The following is a 13,148-nucleotide window of genomic DNA, read 5'->3' as shown; positions in this document are numbered from 1 at the left end:
AAGGGTTTGTATTGCCCTATGAATTCTAGGGGCATTGAATTTTGTACAGCGTATCCCTAATTTTAAACACCATGATCTCAATCTGATTACACAGTTCTCAATCTATGCATGCCCCCAATTCTCTAACTTATTACTGGTCTAGGTGCCGCAATCTAGCCTGTTCACAGGTGCACTAATTACTCTGCATTCAATTCCCCAACTAGTACTCCCATCAATCAGGTATACAGGTAGTTTTCCTTTGAAGCGGTCAGGCAGGCAACCGCTATATAAGGGGAGGGTTACATGGGGAACTCCAGCCCTGACGAAGAAGGATCGCATCCTTCGAAACGCATTGGATTGGACAATCCCCATACGCGCCCGCCCACTAGCCGTGTGACGTCACACTACCCGCCACGCCCCCCTCACACTCCGCCACTACTTCAGCGTTGCTTCCGGCCGGGGCACGCTAGAAGTTGGCGGTGTCTACCTGTCCCCGGCATCCGATTGCCTGAGCTGCTGTGTGGGGATCTGGGTGCTACCGCCATCCCCCAGCCTCTTTATCCTGCAGCACGGAGCCGGTCACACTATTTTGGGGAGGATCCATGCATCTCACCTGGAGACTACGTTCACTGCAGCATTAGTAAGTGCATAACTACATTCTTTTAGGCCTTTATTGAATGTGTTGCCCACATGCACAACTCTAGAGCTCAACTTTAGGTACACCTTACAGCGCAGGTGATCACTTACTATTGTTTCACTATCTTTCCCATATACAGGGTGCTGCACAGACCCTGTCCACCACCAGCAGCTGTACCTGGTTCCTTTCTTATAACTTTCTCCCACCCATCTTTATTTATTTCAGCAGAGCGCCAGTGTATTTCTACTTGTTTCATCAGTTAATAAAGGATCTCATACGGTCCTTATTGAAAAAATGACCAAGTATGGGATTGACAAGGCTATGGTTAGGTGGATTCATAACTAGCTCAGTGATCGTGCTCAAAGAGTAGTAATAAATGGTTGCACATCCAATTGGATAAGTGTTTCAAGTGGGGTACCACAAGGCTCTGTCCTGGCCTTAGTGTTGTTCAACATTTTCATAAATGATCTGCATAAAAGAACTGAATGTGAAATTATCAAATTTGCAGACAATACAAAACTAGGAGGGATAGCTAACCCTAAAGAAGATGGAGAAAGGATTCAAAGGATCTGGATAAGATTAAACAATTGGCGGCGGCTAATAAAATGGTATTTAACAGGGAGAAATGCAAGATTCTACATCTGGGCAAGAAAAAAATTACATCTGTAGAATGGGAGGAATAGAACTAAGCAACAGCACGTGTGAAAGAGACAGGGGTATACTAATAGATCAGAGACTACACAAGTCAACAGTGTGATGCAGCACCAAAAAAGGCAAACACAGTTCTAGGATGTATTAAGAGAAGCATAGAGTCTAGATCACATGAAATAATAATCCACCTCTACTCCTCCTTGGTCAGGCCTCATCTGTAATACTGTGCCAGTTCTGGGCACATTTTAAATAACTGTGAGGCAGTGACCGGTGTCACATGCAAGGGTGGCTATGTGTTCCCCCCAGGATGCGCACAGAGGTGTATTGAGGCCGTGGGAGTGCATTGCAGTCACAGGCGTAGCTGTGATTGCATTGCAGAATAAAAGTAAATGTTGGTCTTGGGCAAGCTATTGGTTCAAGGCAGATTTAAGAAACCTGCTGGGCTTTTATTTTTTAAATGGACTACAGGATGGTAGTGGGGCAGTCTGTTTTCTTCCCGGTCTGGTTTTCCATGAGGCCTACAGCCACAGGTTCCTTGTTAAAAGTCCTGAAGCAGAAGGTTGGGTGTGTCAGTGTCAGTTTTGGTTTTGCAAGAGTGCAGAGCAGAAGGCTCTGCAGAGATCCACCTGTATGAGGCAATACAGGAAGGCAGAGCAGAAAGGCCTGGCACCCACAGCATACAAGGCGGTACAGTCACCCACGGCAACCGGTCTCGGAGGTAGACTGGAGTGTTTATCGGCTGCAATCTGGAGGATATGTTTCCCGGCTGTGATCCAGAGGATATGGTGTGCGGTGTATTTCTGTGAGTTGGACATTAAAACACATTTTGCTTTGAACTTTGCTGGTTCACTGTCTCATCACTGCGCAGTGTGGATACCGGTGCACTACAATAAGACATTAAAAACTGGAGCAAGTTCACAGATGAGCTACCAGGAATTGTGAGCGGACTGCAAAGTATGTCCTAAGAGGAACGGTTAAAGGATATGGGAATGTTTAGCTTGCAAAAAAGAAGGCTATGAGGAGACTTAATAGCTGTCTACAACTATCTGAAGGGCTGTGACAGTGTAAAAGATCACCATTATTCTTATTTAAACATGGAAACACGAGAAGCAATGGAATGAAATTAAAATGGAGAAAATACAGATTAGATATTAGAAAAAAAAACATTTTGACAGTGAGGGTAATCAATGAGTGGAGCAGCCTGCCACGAGAGGTGGCACTGGCGAGTTCTCCTTCAAAGGAAGTCTTCAAACAGAGGCTGGAGAGACATCTGTCTGAGATGGTTTAGTGAATCCTGCATTGAGCAGGGGGTTGGACATGATGAACCTTGAGGTCCCTTCAAACTATAACATTCTATCATTCTAGGATTCCAGAATATGGCTTATTTTCAAGCTGAGTACTTATAGTTATGCACAATTACAGCAGGTAAAAAGACTAAACTGAACCAGAGATGCAAGACATGAGCCTCATAACATGGCTGACATACTCAGAATGAGGAAGAATATGAAAAGGGTTACTGACATTAGGACAAACTTATAAAAGAGGCAAGCCTTATTGCATAGCAGAGTGACAGCAACAATTCAATGCAATACTGTATGATATCCAAGTCGTAGGACATAACACCATTCTTAGAGAAGTTAGGGCTGGAGTAACATGACAAGTTTATTAAGAAGTGTGCACCTCTTTAATGGTAGTATTTTACTCATATTTTGTGAGTGTAAATTGTGATGAATTTGTGCCTATTTTTCAAATAGTTGGTTCGGCCAGGACTGTCGTAAAAACAAAAATAGTCTACGGACATGGATTTTCTAAAGTGGAAAAAGCCTTAAATATTCACATTAATTCTAAATTATTTCTATTAACTGTGATAGATCGACTCACTCAGCTGTACACGGGGGACACGGGGAACACCGTCTCTATAAGAACTTCCTTTGGTTTATTATATGTGGCATAAACAGAGGTGAAGTAAAACAAACACAGCCCTCAGGGAAAAACAGAAAAACAAAACAAAATGGTAGCACAAAGCACAGTCTTTCTGATAGCAGGGTTCCTCCCTCTCACAGCAGAACACACATGGTGCAAGTTAGGGTACCCTCACATTAAGCGACGCTGCAGCGATATAGCCAACGATGCCGATCGCTGCAGTGTCGCTGTGTGGTCGCTGGAGAGCTGTCACACAGACAGCTCTCCAGCGACCAACGATGCCGAGGTCCCTGGGTAACCAGGGTAAACATCGGGTTACTAAGCACGGCCCTGCGCTTAGTAACCCGATGTTTACCCTGGTTACAAGTGAAGACATCGCTGAATCGGCGTCACACACGCCGATTCAGCGATGTCAGCGGGTGATCCAGTGACAAAATAAAGTTCTGGCCTTCTAGCTCCGACCAACGATGTCACAGCAGGATCCTGATCGCTGCTGCGTGTCAAACACAACGATATCGCTATCCAGGACGCTGCAACGTCACGGATCGCTATCGTTATCGTTCAGAAGTCGCTCAGTGTGAAGGTACCTTTAGTTCCAGCACAACCACTTCTCTGGAGTGTTTCCTCTCCAGATACTGAACACCTACTGCCTCAGGAAGCCAGCCCCTTGTACACAACCCTTAGATAAATTGGCTGTTAACATCTGGCAACACTTAATGTGCTGAAGGAAAAAACTCCTGGGTTTTGCATCACTGAAGCCACTAACCTCAGTTAAACATATCTCCCCTTGCCAGTGATTTTGTCACATAACATTTGAATTTTTTACATTTCATCTAGAATGCAGTGTGTTATGATTAGGTAATTCAGTACCACAATGGACATAGAAGTCAGAGCACATACAGTGACCTGACAATAACCCAAAAACATAGAACGAGCTCTGAGACGTGGGAACTCTGCTGACCGCAATCCCTAATCCTCTCTAACCACACTAAAGGCAGCCGTGGATTGCGCCTAACGCTCCCTATGCAACTCGGCACAGCCTGAGAAACTAGCTAGCCTGAAGATAGAAAATAAGCCTACCTTGCCTCAGAGAAATACCCCAAAGGAAAAGGCAGCCCCCCACATATAATGACTGTGAGTAAGATGAAAAGACAAACGCAGAGATGAAATAGATTTAGCAAAGTGAGGCCCGACTTTCTGAACAGAGCGAGGATAGGAAAGGTAACTTTGCGGTCAACACAAAACCCTACAAACAACCACGCAAAGGGGGCAAAAAGACCCTCCGTACCGACTAACGGTACGGAGGTACACCCTCTGCGTCCCAGAGCTTCCAGCAAGCAAGAAAAAACCAAATAAGCAAGCTGGACAGAAAAAACAGCAAACAAAAATAACAAAAGCGGAACTTAGCTATGCAGAGCAGCAGGTCACAGGAACGATCCAGGAGGAAGCAAGTCCAATACTAGAACATTGACTGGAAGCCAGGATCAAAGCACTAGGTGGAGTTAAATAGAGCAGCACCTAACGACTTCACCACATCACCTGAGGAAGGAAACTCAGAAGCAGCAGTACCACTTTCCTCCACCGACGGAAGCTCATAGAGAGAATCAGCCGAAGTACCACTTGTGACCACAGGAGGGAGCTCTGCCACAGAATTCACAACAGCAGTGCTACAGAAGTATTAAATCTGTAAAAGGACCCCACCCTACATGTGTCATTAATACTACTAGAGTCTTGTCAAGTGGCCTATGAGGTGCTATTTCAACCTCACTGCCTTCTATGTAGCTCTGTACTGTATCAGTGTATCTTTAAAAGCATTATGAAAAAGTATACAAATATTAGCCACTTAAATGGTAGTCCACTGTCAGGAAAGAGGACCCTAAATAATACCTAAAAAGCCAAACTCAGTAGGTGAGTGCAACACCCCAGGGAAACGATTGTTGCAGTGATATTTCCTTCCTTTCAGGGAGGGTGATGTCATGCTTGGAGGCAAGGGAGATTCTCTCTATCAGGTAAGGCAATCGCATTTAACACATCTGAATCTAGGCCAGGGGGGGGGCTCAGGACCCAGATTCAGGGGAGCTTCCTTACACTTTATGTATCCTGGTCTGGAGGAGGAGCCAGTCAGTTTGTAGTGAGTCTGAGAAGAGAGTAGAAAGACATATGGAGCAGACGTAGGAGCCGAGCAGCCACGAGGTAGCTGCTGCCCCTAGAAAGAGTGAGAAGCAGAAGGAGAGTTGAATAGTGGAGGAGCTTAGAGGGAAGAAGTGCAAAGGAGGAAGAGGCTCAGGAGGGGAACAGTGGAAGGACACCGTAGAAGCCAGAGCGTAGAAACTGGGTACTGGGAGTCCGAGGTCGTGTCGTTCTCCAGGACGCACGACAGAACCGGAGGGCATAGGACTGTATGTCAATTGCCTGCATCAAGTCTGAGGTGAAACAGTAACTTTAGAGCCCGGGGCATGATAGAGTCCCTATAAACAGGGTTGAACTGCCTATGACATCTGTCTTAGGACAGGAGAGAGGGGACTGGTACTGAGCTTCAAGTGGTAGGGACCTAACCAACTAAAAAGGGCAAGTAGGAAAGGCTTACGGACCTCACCTGGGAGAGGGATCTCCTATTGCCTCCTAGCCGGCCGGTCTACAGCTACCCTGCACTTGGTACCCTGGACTGAGGACTACTACTACCATCAGTAAACCAGGTAAAAACTTTGCAAACCTGTGTCCTCGTTCTTTGCTCATTTATCGTCTTACACCATCTATCCATACACTTGGGAAGCCCTGGGGACCACGCTTCACCTGTGGGAAGCTGCATACCATCACCCCAGAGGACCACTTTAAGCAGTGCCTGTCCTCACTGACCAAAAACCACAGGTGGCATCACGAACATAAACATTACAAATTCCCTTAAAAGACCTTCCCCTTTAATTGGACGCCCAGGGCCACGGACCAGGTCGCAACCACCGTGACATCCCCTTTAAGACTATACCCGGTACCGAGTACCCCGCTGCCCTGGTAGGGTGACTCATACGCATCCTCACAGGGTCCTGCGCCGGATTCCCACTGCCTCTCCAGTTTCAGGGTTTTGGCTGCAGCAGCAACATCACGTGAACAGCACATGTTACAGCTATAGCCAATCACTAAGCTCAGCAATGGTGTGCCATCAACCTAAGCTTAGAGCTCAGTGGTGTGATGTCACCACTGCAGCCAAAACACTGAGTCCAGAGCACTGGCCGGGAGCCAGTTTAACATGAATGTATATTTGGAAACACGTGTGGCTTAAAAAAAGATCTACTTTTGTCGCCTCATGTAATTTATTGCAGATCCATTTTTCAGAAGAGAAGAGGAAGTGAGATAGATTTGTCAGTCTGAATGTAGAAATGAAGTTCCCTTTTAAAAGCCACAAAAATTTCCAGTTATGATACTCATGAAAAAATAAAACAGATTTCCAATCATGTTACAAGCCTATCGTAGTCACACCAAACTCCTTATGCTAAAATAGCAGCCTGTGCGGGGGACCTTTACAGTAAAACAGCAGCACGTGCGGGGACCCAGGGCTGGCCGAACGTATAGGTGAACTAGGCGGCCGCCTAGGGTGCCGATCCAAAGGGGGCGCCAGAGAAAAAATAGAAAAAAATTGTAAAAAATCTTTCCAAAAGGCAAAAAGTTTTAGGGATGGAAAGAAAAGTGTACATAATTTTTTTAACCATAAATTTAAAAGAAAAACCGTTGAGCTTCAATTTACGCACGGAAAGGAGGCGCTAAACTACGGACGTGAGTCGTTTGCATTGTCTGCTGACAGGTGTTTGATCCCGCGCGTTTATTTTGCTCCTAAGTTTTACACTTAGCACACACTACACTAAGGGGGTGCCCGAGAAAAAAAAATACATATACTTAACCCTCCATCAGGAACAATGGATCTGACAGGCGCAGCTCTTCTACTTTCATTTCTCCCTTCTCACCAGATTTTCAGGAAAGCCCCTCCCTCTAGATAGTCTCCTGGCTCTAGCTGCTGTGTGAAACCTGATACCACAGTTGGTCTGCAGAGCTTCAGGAAGGAAGATATAGCTGTGTACTGGCTTCTCAGGCTCATTGGTCCCGAACCCATCACACTTTATAAGGTTGGTATTTACCGTATTTTCCGGCGTATAAGACGACTGGGCGTATAAGACGACCCCCCAACTTTTCCAGTTAAAATATAAAATCTTAAAAATCGGGGGTCTTCTTATACGCCGTATGTCATCTTATACGGCCGGTGACTAATGTGCCTTTTTTTGGGGGGGGGAGTGGTCCCGATGACGGAGGGGCGTCTCACAGGGAAGTGTGAGTATGCCCCATTACCTCATATTGTAGCTGCAGCGTCAGCGTGGGGTGCTGGGGAGCGGCGGCGGCTGCTCCTTTGTGCCGTGTGGGTGCTGTGGGGCGGCGGTTCCTTTTGGTACAGCGCCGGGGCTCTGTGCTGTGGGGCGGCAGCGGCGGCGTATCTTCAGGGAGAGTCATTTGGGGCTCCTCCGGCACCTCCCGAAATCCCGGAGGCGCCGGCAGCTCCATTGCTGCGATGCGGTGGCCTCCGGGAAAATGGCCGCTGGGGGCGGCGCAGGCTCAGATTCAGATCTCGTCTCCCGAGATCTCGGGACGAGATCTGAATCTGAGCCTGCGCCGCCCCCAGCGGCCATTTTCCCGGAGGCCACCGCATCGCAGCAATGAAGCTGCCGACGCCTCCGGGATTTCGGGAGATGCCGGAGGAGCCCCGACTGACTCTCCCTGAAGATACGCCGCCGCCCCACAGCACAGAGCCTCGGCGCTGTACCAAAAGGAACCGCCGCCCCACAGCACCCACGCGGCACAAAGGAGCAGCCGCCGCCGCTCCCCAGCACCCCACGCTGACGCTGCAGCTACAATATGAGGTAATGGGGCATACTCACACTTCCCTGTGAGACGCCCCCTCCGTCATCGGGACCACTCCCCCCCCACCCACCATAGATACCCGGCGTATAAGACGACCCCCGACTTTTAAGAAGATTTTCAGGGGTTAAAAAGTCGTCTTATACGCCAGAAAATACGGTAATGTTTTTAGTAAAACTCGGCCCCACACAAGTTAAAGATTTCAATTTTCCTTTGGACACTAATCGTAGAAAATTTTCTTGTGTTCACTATAAACGTCGTCTTGTCAATGGTGAAAGTCTTGAACGCAATTGGCTAATGTATTCTATTCAGAAAAATTCATTTTTTTGTGTTTGCTGCACGTTGTTTCCAGACTCATCACTTCAACTAGGAATCATCAAACGCTCAGCCTTAGGTACTGATGGTGTAAATGACTGGAAAAACATCTGCTATTTTAGCTAGCCACGAAAAAAGCAAAGATCACATGATTAGCTTTTAAAAATGGAAGGAACTCGAAAATAGACTTAAGATGAACAAGACCATTGATGAAGAACACTTACGCAAAATTGAAGAGCAAGAAAAATACTGGCATCAAATTTTAGAAAGGGTGATAGCTCTAGTGAGGGTACTAGGTACGCAAAACGTAGTGTTCCGTGGATCAAATGATGCATTGTTTGCATCTAATAATGGGAACTTTTTGAAATTTGTGGAGTATTTGGCTATGTTCGATCCCGTCATGTGTGAGCACATTCGGAAAATCCGGGACAAAGAGATTCATGCACATTATTTGGGAAAAACAATACAGAATGAGATGATTCAACTGCTAAGTAATGGTATTCAGGAAAAGATTCTTGACGATGTCAAAACTGCAAAATACTTTTCTGTAGTGCTGGATTGTACTTCAGACGTGTCTCATGTTGAACAAATGACTATCATTGTTCGGTTTGTTTCCACATCAGAAGATAAAAAGCTTGAAATTAAAGAGCACTTCTTGGGATTCATTCCTGTTTCTGATACAACTGGAGGTGGTTTGACAGCCGCTGTCTTGAACAAATTTGAAGAACTGTCGCTCTCTGTGGACAACTTACGAGGGCAAGGCTACGACAATGGGAGCAACATGAAGGGAAAAAACATTGGACTACAAAGACGAATTTTGGACATAAACCCACATGCATTCTTTGTGCCTTGCAGCTCCCATTCTCTTAACTTAGTCGTCAACGATGCCGCTAAATGTTGTTTTGGAGCGACAACTTTTTCCTGTAAGTTCAAAATCTCTACGTATTTTTCTCTTCGTCAACTCAGCGTTGGGAAGTACTCGTGCGTCATTTGCCATCTCTGACTCTAAAACCTCTAAGCAAAACAAGGTGGGAAAGTGGAATTGATGCTCTGGCCCCCTTCCGTTACCAATTAAGCAAAGTCCATGATGCCCTAATGGACATAGCAGAAAAAATTAGTCTCACAGGAAGCTCTGGAAATGTCTCCTGGCTAGAAGCTCAAGGTCTTGCTAAACAAGTTGGAACCTTTTCTTTTGTTACATCTGTTCTAGTATGGTTCAACATTTTGTACGAAATCAATTTGACAAGTAAGTTACTTCAGTCACAAGAATTCGATTTAGCTGCTGCTTCTCAACACCTTGACAAAACAAAGAAATATCTGCAATCATTAAGAAGCGATGAAGAGTTTGAGAAGCTGTTAGTTGATGCGAGGGAAATCGCAGAAGAGCTTGGCATACCAGCTAATTTTGAGTCAAGTTCTGCGCCAAAACGTTTAAAGAAAAAAAAACAGACAGTTCTCTTATGAAGGGAAAGATGAGCCTATAAGAGATGAGAAACAGAGTTTCAAAATTAACTTTTACGTTGCGATCTTAGATACTGCTATAAATTCAGTTGATGAGCGGTTCACTCAGCTGAAAGAAATGGAATTGAAATTTGGATTTTTGTACCACATCCGTTCACTTGAGGGAAAACCAAGCAAAATGTTCTGGATAGTGTAAAGTGTAAAGCTCTGGAAAAGTCTCTTACACACAACAAAGTAAAAGACATCGATGCCATAGAGCTATGTGGTGAACTGCAGGCAATGTCAAGACGTGTTCCAGAAGATTCATCACCAAAAGACGTTCTTGAACTTTTGCTTAAATCTGACTTGAAAGAAAGTGTCCCCAACCTGGTGGTGGCTCTAAGAATTCTTTTGACTCTGCCTGTGTCCGTGGCCTCAGGAGAGAGAAGCTTCTCAAAACTAAAGCTAATTAAAACATATTTAAGGGCAAATATGACGCAAGAGAGGTTGGTTGGGTTGGCAACAATTTCGATAGAATCTGAAGTTGCTAAACAAATTAATCTCGGTGACTTAGTGTCATCCTTTAAAAAAAAAAAGGCAAGGAAACAAAAATTTTAATTACCTATGGTCGTTTTTGTTTTGTGTTATTGATTACTTTGTATATATTTGTCCTATACAACTTCTCAGAAGATTAAAGAGTTAGGAGAGAGTTAATTAATCATTGTTGTTGTGGTTTATTTTGCTCCTAAATTTATATCCCAAGTTTTCATCTACTGCCAAGAATAGTAGGGGCGCAACAAAATAGTTTCGCCTAGGGCGCCGTAATCTCTCGGGCCGGCCCTGCAGGGACCTTATGGTAACATAGCAGACTGTGCGGGGGACCTTATGGTAAAATAGCAGACTGTGCGGGGGGGACCTTATGGTAAAATAGCAGCCTGTGCGGGGGGGGGGACCTTATGGTAAAATAGCAGCCTGTGCGGGGGGAGCTTATGGTAAAATAGCAGCCTGTGCGGGGGACCTTATGGTAAAATAGCAGACTGTGCGGGGGGGGGACCTTATGGTAAAATAGCAGCCTGTGCGGGGGGGGGGACCTTATGGTAAAATAGCAGCCTGTGCGGGGGGACCTTATGGTAAAATAGCAGCCTGTGCGGGGGGGGGGGATCTTATGGTAAAATAGCAGCCTGTGCGGGGGGACCTTATGGTAAAATAGCAGCCTGTGCGGGGGGACCTTATGGTAAAATAGCAGCCTGTGCGGGGGGGGGGGACCTTATGTTAAAATAGCAGCCTGTGCGGGGGACCTTATGGTAAAATAGCAACCTGTGCTGGTGGCCTTAGTTGCAGTTTTAAGTGATGGTACCTCCTCTTTTCAATGCCAGGATATCTTCCTGAGACATCAACTTTAACCATTGAGTTGCACTGTAAAACATAGTGATACTATGGAAACAAAGCACATTGGGGCATACAGTGGGGCAAAAAAGTATTTAGTCAGTCAGCAATAGTGCAAGTTCCACCACTTAAAAAGATGAGAGGCGTCTGTAATTTACATCATAGGTAGACCTCAACTATGGGAGACAAACTGAGATAAAAAAAATCCAGAAAATCACATTGTCTGTTTTTTTATCATTTTTTTTGCATATTATGGTGGAAAATAAGTATTTGGTCAGAAACAAAAAATCAAGATTTCTGGCTCTCACAGACCTGTAACTTCTTCTTTAAGAGTCTACTCTTTCCTCCACTCATTACCTGTAGTAATGGCACCTGTTTAAACTTGTTATCAGTATAAAAAGACACCTGTGCACACCCTCAAACAGTCTGACTCCAAACTCCACTGTGGTGAAGACCAAAGAGCTGTCAAAGGACACCAGAAACAAAATTGTAGCCCTGCACCAGGCTGGGAAGACTGAATCTGCAATAGCCAACCAGCTTGGAGTGAAGAAATCAACAGTGGGAGCAATAATTAGAAAATGGAAGACATACAAGACCACTGATAATCTCCCTCGATCTGGGGCTCCACGCAAAATCCCACCCCGTGGGGTCAGAATGATCACAAGAACGGTGAGCAAAAATCCCAGAACCACGCGGGGGGACCTAGTGAATGAACTGCAGAGAGCTGGGACCAATGTAACAAGGCCTACCATAAGTAACACACTACGCCACCATGGACTCAGATCCTGCAGTGCCAGACGTGTTCCACTGCTTAAGCCAGTACATGTCCGGGCCCGTCTGAAGTTTGCTAGAGAGCATTTGGATGATCCAGAGGAGTTTTGGGAGAATGTCCTATGGTCTGATGAAACCAAACTGGAACTGTTTGGTAGAAACACAACTTGTCGTGTTTGGAGGAAAAAGAATACTGAGTTGCATCCATCAAACACAATACCTACTGTAAAGCATGGTGGTGGAAACATCATGCTTTGGGGCTGTTTCTCTGCAAAGGGGCCAGGACGACTGATTCGGGTACATGAAAGAATGAATGGGGCCATGTATCGTGAGATTTTGAGTGCAAACCTCCTTCCATCAGCAAGGGCATTGAAGATGAAACGTGGCTGGGTCTTTCAACATGACAATGATCCAAAGCACACCGCCAGGGCAACGAAGGAGTGGCTTCGTAAGAAGCATTTCAAGGTCCTGGAGTGGCCTAGCCAGTCTCCAGATCTCAACCCTATAGAAAACCTTTGGAGGGAGTTGAAAGTCCGTGTTGCCAAGCGAAAAGCCAAAAACATCACTGCTCTAGAGGAGATCTGCATGGAGGAATGGGCCAACATACCAACAACAGTGTGTGGCAACCTTGTGAAGACTTACAGAAAACGTTTGACCTCTGTCATTGCCAACAAAGGATATATTACAAAGTATTGAGATGAAATTTTGTTTCTGACCAAATACTTATTTTCCACCATAATATGCAAATAAAATGTTAAAAAAATAGACAATGTGATTTTCTGGATTTTTTTTTCTCAGTTTGTCTCCCATAGTTGAGGTCTACCTATGATGTAAATTACAGACGCCTCTCATCTTTTTAAGTGGTGGAACTTGCACTATTGCTGACTGACTAAATACTTTTTTGCCCCACTGTATATACCACCACTGACTAATGCTTACACAGACCACACCCATTTTCCTTCAGACCCCACCCATTTCACACAATGCCACATCCTCTTAATTGAAAGGCATAGAAAGGGTCTGAAACACATAGCAAATAAGTTGTAAGTAATGAAAGACAGGCTTTAAAAAAATAATAATAAACTACACTAGAATTCTAGCACTTTTAGCTTGATAAATATGACCCATTGACCGTTTCTCATTGGTT

The 13,148-nt window shown here is 45.2% G+C and overlaps 1 pseudogene; it reads left to right on the top strand.

Annotated features, from left to right (window-relative positions):
- Positions 1–8,597: 8,597 nt before the first annotated feature.
- Positions 8,598–10,061, top strand: LOC138643442 (zinc finger MYM-type protein 1-like; annotated as a pseudogene).
- Positions 10,062–13,148: the final 3,087 nt, after the last annotated feature.

Source organism: Ranitomeya imitator, chromosome 6, assembly GCF_032444005.1.
Source record: "Ranitomeya imitator isolate aRanImi1 chromosome 6, aRanImi1.pri, whole genome shotgun sequence".
Classification (NCBI taxonomy): Eukaryota; Metazoa; Chordata; class Amphibia; order Anura; family Dendrobatidae; genus Ranitomeya; species Ranitomeya imitator.
This window is presented reverse-complemented; position numbering and strand designations above follow the sequence as displayed.